This window comes from Urocitellus parryii, chromosome 14 (genome assembly GCF_045843805.1).
Source record: "Urocitellus parryii isolate mUroPar1 chromosome 14, mUroPar1.hap1, whole genome shotgun sequence".
Classification (NCBI taxonomy): domain Eukaryota; kingdom Metazoa; phylum Chordata; class Mammalia; order Rodentia; family Sciuridae; genus Urocitellus; species Urocitellus parryii.
In genome coordinates, this window is record NC_135544.1 from 47039399 (window position 1) to 47047395 (window position 7997).

Sequence of the window (7997 nt, forward strand, 5' to 3'; positions counted from 1 at the left end):
TGGGACCAGAGGATGAGAATTGTTTCAGTATGTGAGTTTGCTACCTTCCTTCACCTATTGGCCTTGTTTGGCTCTTTTGGCAACACCAGGGCACTTCTGGTACTCTTAAAACAAAGAAGTTCTCCTTATCCTTTGGCTAGTACTGTGTCGCTGGCAAGACTCACCAAACAGATCAAATGAGGCTCCTAGACAATGATGCAGTTTGTAACAATGGGTTGAGGAAGTTGTTTTCTGTGAGTATCCTGAACTAATCCAATTATTTTTGTTTTTTGGTACTAGTGATTTAACCCAGGGGCAATTTACCACTGAGCTATATCCCCATCCCTCTTTTTGTTTAATTTTTTTATTTTGAGACAGGTTCTGACCAAGTTGCTTAGGGTCTCACTCAATTGCTGAGTCTGGTCTCGAACTTGCAATCCTCCTGCCTCAGCCTCCTGAGTTGCTGAGATTCCCAAGCATGTGCCACCACATCCCACTGCAATTGATTCTTTCTTGAATATGTCTACCATGGAGGGCGGGGGAAGGCCAAAATACACTGGAAGAGACACAGAGACATAAAATCCATCATGACCCCCACCTGCATGGCCCTCACCTCATGATCTCATGTAACCCTAATTACTTCTCCCAAACCCCACTTCCAAATACCATTAATGTGCATTTGGGGATTAAGTTCCCAACACATGAACTTTCAGAGAACACATTAAAACCATCGCAGTTTCTGAACAGTCAAAGTCATCTCAGCAAAAAGAAAACACTGGAGGCATCTCCATATTTGGAAATACAATATGAAACTAAAGTAATAAAGATAGCATGCTACCCCATGAAACCTGACACCTAGACCAAAGAACCAGGAGAGAGAGCCCTGGATAGCACGCATTTATCTTAGTTGTTTTTGACAAAAATCACCAAGAACTTAAAATAGGGACTGTCTCTTCACTACACGCTGTTGAAAAAAAAAAAAAAAAAAAGCGGGATACCCACATGCAGAGAACAAAATGTACAGTTACCTCGTTCTGATTTTAGAATAAACTCCAAATAGATTAAAGACTTAGACATAATGCCTGAAACTGTAAGACTACTGGAAGAGACGTGGTGGGGATGCTGTGTGACATTGGCCTGGGTGATCACGTCTTGACTAGGACCCCCAAATCAGGCAACACAAGCAAAAATAGACAAATAGAATTGCATCAAACTAAAAAGCTTCTGTACAGCAAGAGAAGCAATCAACCGTGCAAAGAGATGGTGCCCAGATTGGGAGAAAATATTGACAAATCATATATCAGAGAAGGGGCTAATATCCAAAATACCTAAGGAACTCAAACTCTTCAGTAACAATAAAATCGGTATTCCTATATAACAAGGACAAATGACCTGAACTGACATTTCTCAAAAGAAGACATGCAAATGACCAACAGGTACACTTAAAAATTCTCCATAGTTCTAATATCAGAGAAATGCAAATTGAAACCAAAATGAAATATGACTTCATACTTGTCAGGTTGGTGGTTATTAAAAAAATTTTAAAAATAAGTGTTGACCACATATGGAAAGAAAAGAACTGTTGAATATTGTTGAATGTATTATAAATTAATATAGACACTTTGGGAAATGGTATGGAAGTGCCTCAAATAACTAAAGACTGAATTATCACAGGATTCAGCAATCGTACTTCTGAGTATATATCCAAAGGAATTGAAATGTGTATGCTATAGAGATGTCTGTGTGTCAATATTTGTTATAGCATTATTAACAAAAGCCAAGACAGGGAAACAAAACCAAAGTTCCCATTAATGTACAAATGGATTTTTCAAATTTAGAATGTATTCATAATGGAAACTATTCATCCTTTGAAAAGCAGAAAATTCTGTCATTTGCAGCAACATAGATGAATCTGACGGACATTATACTAAATGAAGTAAGCTAGACAGAGAGACAGATATCTTATGATCTCACTTTACCTGTGCAATCTAAAAAAGTCAAACTGCAGAATAGAGAGTATGGTGGTGGTTACCATAGGCTAAGAGTGTGGATATACAGGGAAAGGGAAGACATTGTCCAAAGTTTCAGATAAGAAAAATAAGCTCTGGAGATTTATTGCACAGCATGGTGGCTACAGATAATAATAATGTGTATTTCTAAATAGCTAAGAGAGTATTTAAAGTGTTCTCACCAACAAGAAATGATGACTATTTGAGGTGATGGATATGTTAATTAGCCTAATTTTATCAATTCACAGTATCTGCATATAATGCAACAACACAACTTACCCCCTATATTTATGGGGTAGCTGGGAGTAGTAGTGCACATCTGTAATCACAGTGGTTTGGAGACTGAAGCAGAAGGATCGGGAGTTCAAAGCCAGCTTCAGCAACTTAGTGAGGCCCTAAGAAATTTAGCAAGAAATTGCTCTAAATAAAATATTGAAAAGGTTTGGGGATGTGGCTCAGTAGTTAAGTGTCCCTGGGTTCAATCCCTGATACTAAAATACATATATATATATATATATATATATATATATATATATATCCATCCACACATATTATCATTTCAAAACAAAATAAAAAATTAAAAATCTTAATGAGTTGCTACTAATGCTTAACATATTGCCTTGAAACTTAGAAGTTTAAAACTGCTCTTTTTTTTCCTTTTTTTCTTTCTTTTTTATGCTCAGACTCTTTGAGTCTAGAATTTAAAGAATGCAAGAGAGCTTTTTTTTCTGTTCTCTAATGTCCAGGCAAAGCTGAGGAGACTCCCATGGCTAGTAGTGGGGTGCTCTGTGCTAGAATCATTCAGCAGCACCTTCACTGACTAAGGGCACCAAATGGGGCCAGGATGGGGTACTCACAATTGCTTCCCTGTGGTCTGGGCTCCCATGTTTTCTTAACACGATGAATCGGGTTTCTGTTTCTGAGTCCTCCCGCTTATAAGGTGGAAACCAAATCATCTTTTTGTTTTCAACTTATTTGAGATGAAATTCACGTTACACAAAACTAGATATTTTAAGTGCTCAATCTATTGGTATTGAGAACATTCCCAGTATTATGCAATTACTACCTCTGTATCATCTCAAAACATTTTGATCACCCCAAATTAAAATCCCTTGCCCATTAGGCAATTTGAATCACCTTTATAACCTAGTTTGAGGTTATATAGCATCACCTCTATCACATTCTATCAGTCATAGGCAAGTCACAAGCCCTTTCGGATTCAAGGAGAAGGAACTAGCTTTTGGATGTAGAAATAGAAGGGTCTACATTATCTTGGATGGAATATGTTTGGATTAATTTGCCACAGCCAATCCTCTATTCAGAAAAATTTACATTTCATAAGTATGAAAAATACACTTTCCCCATCCTAAAATTCCCCCAAATCTCCCTCCAACATGGCATAGGCTTAGGCATGGTGTCCAGGATCTAATCATCAGATGCAGAAGAAGATAATTTACTAGTCCTACATTTTAAGTGTCATTCTTCTGGATCCAAGGCCTTGTGAGCTATTGAGACAAATTGATTTTCCCACACATATCCAAAATACAAGCATGAGATCACCACCGTAGATTCTTCTACTCAAAAAGGAGCTGAACAAGGAAGAGCACATGACAGTCACTAGGCCATAATAAAGTCCATCTGGGTCCAATGTTATGGTTTAGATTAGGTGTCCCCCAAAAGCTCATGTGTGAGACAACGCAAGAAAGCATTGTAGAGAAGGTAGGGTGTGGCTGGAGGAGGTGTGTCCTGGGGGCTGCACTTGGGGTTTATATTTTGTTTGTGAGGAGAACAATCAATTTCTCTCTCTCTCTCTCTCTCTCACCTGGGTGCCATATCTCCAGCTACTTTCTTCGGCCACACCCTTCCACGATGATGTTCTGCCTCACCTCAGGCCCCAAGCAATCAAGCCAGCTGCTGTCTGGGGACTAAGACCTCTGAAACCATGAGCCCCCAAATAAACTTCTCCTCCTCTAAGATTGTTTTTGTCAGGTCTTTGTCATGGCAATAAAAAAGCTGACTAAGACACCCATGTAACCCATTCTATTTTTTAATATTTTTTTAAGTTGTAGATGGATATATTACTTTATTTATTTATTTATTTATTTATTTATTTATTTATTTATTTATTTATTTATTAATGTGGTGCTGAGGAGCAAACCCAGTGCCTCACACATGCCAGGCGAGTGCTCTACCACTGAGCCACAGCCCAGCCCCATGTAACCCATTCTTGATTAGGGCTCAGTCCTATTTCCTGGAGTCTTTTTCGTGACTCTTGCCTCAACTCTTTTGGCTTCTAGATTCACCACTTGCACTCTGTCATATTCCTTATAATGTGTAAAATTAGTAGAAGAGCCTGATTTCTAATAAGGAGCTTACAATCTAAGGGGAGCTAGTGGAACTATTTACCTAGCAATAACCCTCTAGGAGGAGGGTGCTTCCATGCAGAGAGCTCCCAGGACACACTAAGATACTCTAGACACACAACACCAAACTCAGCTTGATGATTATAAGGATAGGCATGAGCTTATGAAACTGACTCTGCAGGTGTGCTGATATAATGAGGCAGCGTTCTTCAGGTGTAGTGTCCCATGTTTCGTTCCCTGGACACAGAACCATCTTTGACTTGCAGCCCTAACAGGAAGGTTAAATGAGGAGGGACTGGATTGAAGAACGTTAGCCAAGAAAATAAGATTACTGGGGAGCATGAGGGTTCAATGTAGCTCCTGTAACACTCAGAAACTGTGTGTAGGTAGTTTGAGAGGTGACACCAGTAAGCAAGGAGGGGTGGGGACAGGCAAAGAGTCAGGGAAGGAGGAAAATCAATATGAGAGCTCATGAAGTTTTCTGCTGCTGGCCACAGGAGCTCAATGGAGCTCAATGCCTCTAGGAGGAGGCACAGAGCTCCTGTTGCCTGCAAAGGAGTCTATAGAAATGCCTCCCAGAATTGCCTGCCCACAGAAGAGGAGACAGGAGCATTTGCCCAGGGAGTCCCATCTCCAGTTGGCTGAATCATCCCTGGGGTGTTACCTCCCCTGAACTTCCACACTGCAGGTATGACTGCTGGGGAAGTCCTGTGGCAGGAAGTGAAAATCCCCAGTGCACCTGTGAGGTGGTAGCAGTGAGCCCTTGCTTGGAAATGCACGGGCTGAACCAGTGCATGGGCCAAAGCAGGGGCTCAGGAGTCCCTTGCTTTCTCAACTCCTGAAAGTAAAAAGCAGAAAACTGTCATGGACATGTAGGACAGGTTTGGTTTGGTTTGGTTCCTTTTTTTTTTTTTTTTTTTTTTTTTGCTTTTTATTATAACCAACATGGACGCAGCACTGAAAACCAAATAGCCCTCACAGAGGACGCACCTAAGCAGCATCACTTGGTTGATGCTGATGCTAAACGTGACAGGAGAAGAGGCTGCCAATATGGGGATCCCTGGTTCATACTGGTTAAGACCAGAGAGGGAGCATCCTGGAAGCTTCTGCTCTGAAATAGAGCCATGCACATGGCCACACAGAGGCAGGCACTAGCAACACCCTTGCCAATGCTCCCAGCAGTACCATCCCTGGAGAATTCTGCACTGTCACTCACTGGCAGCTCTGAACTCTGTTCCATTGTCCTCAGGCCCCTCCTCCAGCCCAGCACCCATCATGTAGTAGGAGGCTTCTCATTCACTTGTTTGTCTGCACCACCAAACTGAGTTCCTTCAGAAAAAAAAAAAAAAAAAAAAGAATATCTAGGTGCTTAATAAGTGTAGCCCAGGGAATTCATAGCTTTGACAATAGATTTTTTAAAAAAGGCCAATTCTGGATGTGCTAATTCTTCCTCACAGTTTACTATGGAAGCGAACTCCCAGCTTCTGGGATTAGTCATTCAGGTCAGAGGTGAATTTCAATTGCAACTAAGAAAGCCCTATTATGCAATGCTTTAAAAAGAGATTCTGGTGCCAGAAGAAATAACCTCTCCCCTGCCAACGTCATCGGCCATATTCCAATTCTCAAGTTTCATTTGCAAGTCAGTCCTCAGCACTCCTTTTGCAGCAGGGTTTAGAAGATATTAACAACTATCTCCTTTTAGAAAATTCTATTCCTCATTTTGTTTCTCAGCCAGGCAGGATTTTAGACATGAATAGATGTGGATACTTGGCTATTGATCATTTCTCTGTTACTGATTCTAGTTCTAACCTCCATCAATCTGCCAGTCCTGCGCCTGAAAACTCAGCTTATGGGCAAGGAAGCCATTGATGTTCAGAGTGTGTGTGACTAGTTCCTTTGCACAATCAAGGGAAATTGGGTGCAGGTATCCAAACTCTGGCGTGTGGACATTCTTGTAACTGTTACCTACTCAAAGGAAACCATTCGTTCTCTCTATCAAAAAGCAACAGCAATCCATGTTACTGGAGAAAAAGACCAGTGAAGCGGCTAGACTCTAAATGAAGTGGGCATTCCATCTTTGGTCCTCTTTCTCCTTAACAATGCCTTCCTTCAGAGATATAGATATTCTAGTTCCTCCTGCATCTCTGATAAGGGTAATCTTTGGCAGTATTTCTCTGTTCTCCTCCAGAGAGCTCCTGTTACAACAAGGCAATTCTAAAACCAAGCCTGTCTTCTGGTGCCTATCTGCATTATTATTCCTATTATACCTTCTCTGTCCTGGGCTGGCCTCTGGTAAAAATAGTGATCTGGGCCACTAATAAGGGGCTGAGTATTATTATATATACTATCACTAATACTCCTACAGAAGCGGCAAATTATGTTTCTTTATCCGCATTTTATAGATGAGAATACTGAGACAGAGGATTAATAACTTTCCCAAAGTAAAACAGCTACTTAATGTCACAGTCATTTAACATTATTATTGTTACGGGCTGAAATGTGACCTTCCCAAGTTCCTGTGTTGAAGCCCAACCCCCAGAATGTGTATTTGGATAGATGATTAAGTTAGAGTGAGGCCATTAGGACCGGCCCTAGTCCAAAATGACTATTGTTCTTATAAGAAGAGAAAATTTAGAAACAAATAAAATAGACACCAGGGGTGTGCATGAACAGTGGAAAGCCCATGTGAGAATACAGCGAGGAGGCTGCCATCTGCAAGCCAAGAAGAGAAGCCTCAGAGGAATCCAACTCGGCAGGCACCTTGACCTTGGACTTCCCACCTCCAGAATTGTGAGAAAATAAGCTTCTGTTGTTTAAGCCACCCAGTCGGCTATTATTTTGTTATGGCAGCCTTAGCAAATCAACCTACATAGTTAGGAACTGGGTTCAGCTGCTAGAGATGGAACTACTAACAGTGACTTAAACTAGGGGTCGATAAACAGTGGTCCAGGCCAAATCCAGGAAATGCCTCTTGTGGTGATAAAGTTTTGTTGGAACACTGCCATTCCCTGATTACAGATTGTCCGTGGCTGCTTTAGCAGTTACAACAGAGACCCTATGGCCCACAAAGACTAAAATATTTTCTCTATTGCTATATTGTACATTGAAGTAAATAATTTTCTATATGGCACTTTGCAGAAGCAGTTGGTGGCCACTGTTTCAACAAATAGGGCTTTATTATCTCACATCCAAGTCTGAAGTGTGGAAATCCAAGGTGGGAATGGCCACTCCCTCAAAGATCAGCACCTAAGCTCCTCTACCCTCAAGGGACCATTTGTATCTGGTATCCTCAGGATACGACATGTCTGCTGGACCTCCAGCCATTTCACTTGCAGTCTAGGAAGGAGAGGGGAAAGAACAAGGCCCAGAAAGAGACTCTTTGTAGATGAACCAGATGAAGAGATTTCCCATAGACCCCAGCTTTCTAAGTGGCTAACAAAGAAGAAATAAGGTATCAGGTAGTCAGAGGGGTGACACCAAAGGGGAATATGAGAGAGAGATTATGGAGGTAAAAATCCAGTGGGAGATGAGGGCAAAAGGCACTCAGGACTCCAGATGCTTCCAAAGTATCATCATCCTGCCATGAGGCCCAGGAGGTAGGAAAAGCCAGAAGGTGTATGTGGATGAGCAACACCTTGCTAGGAAA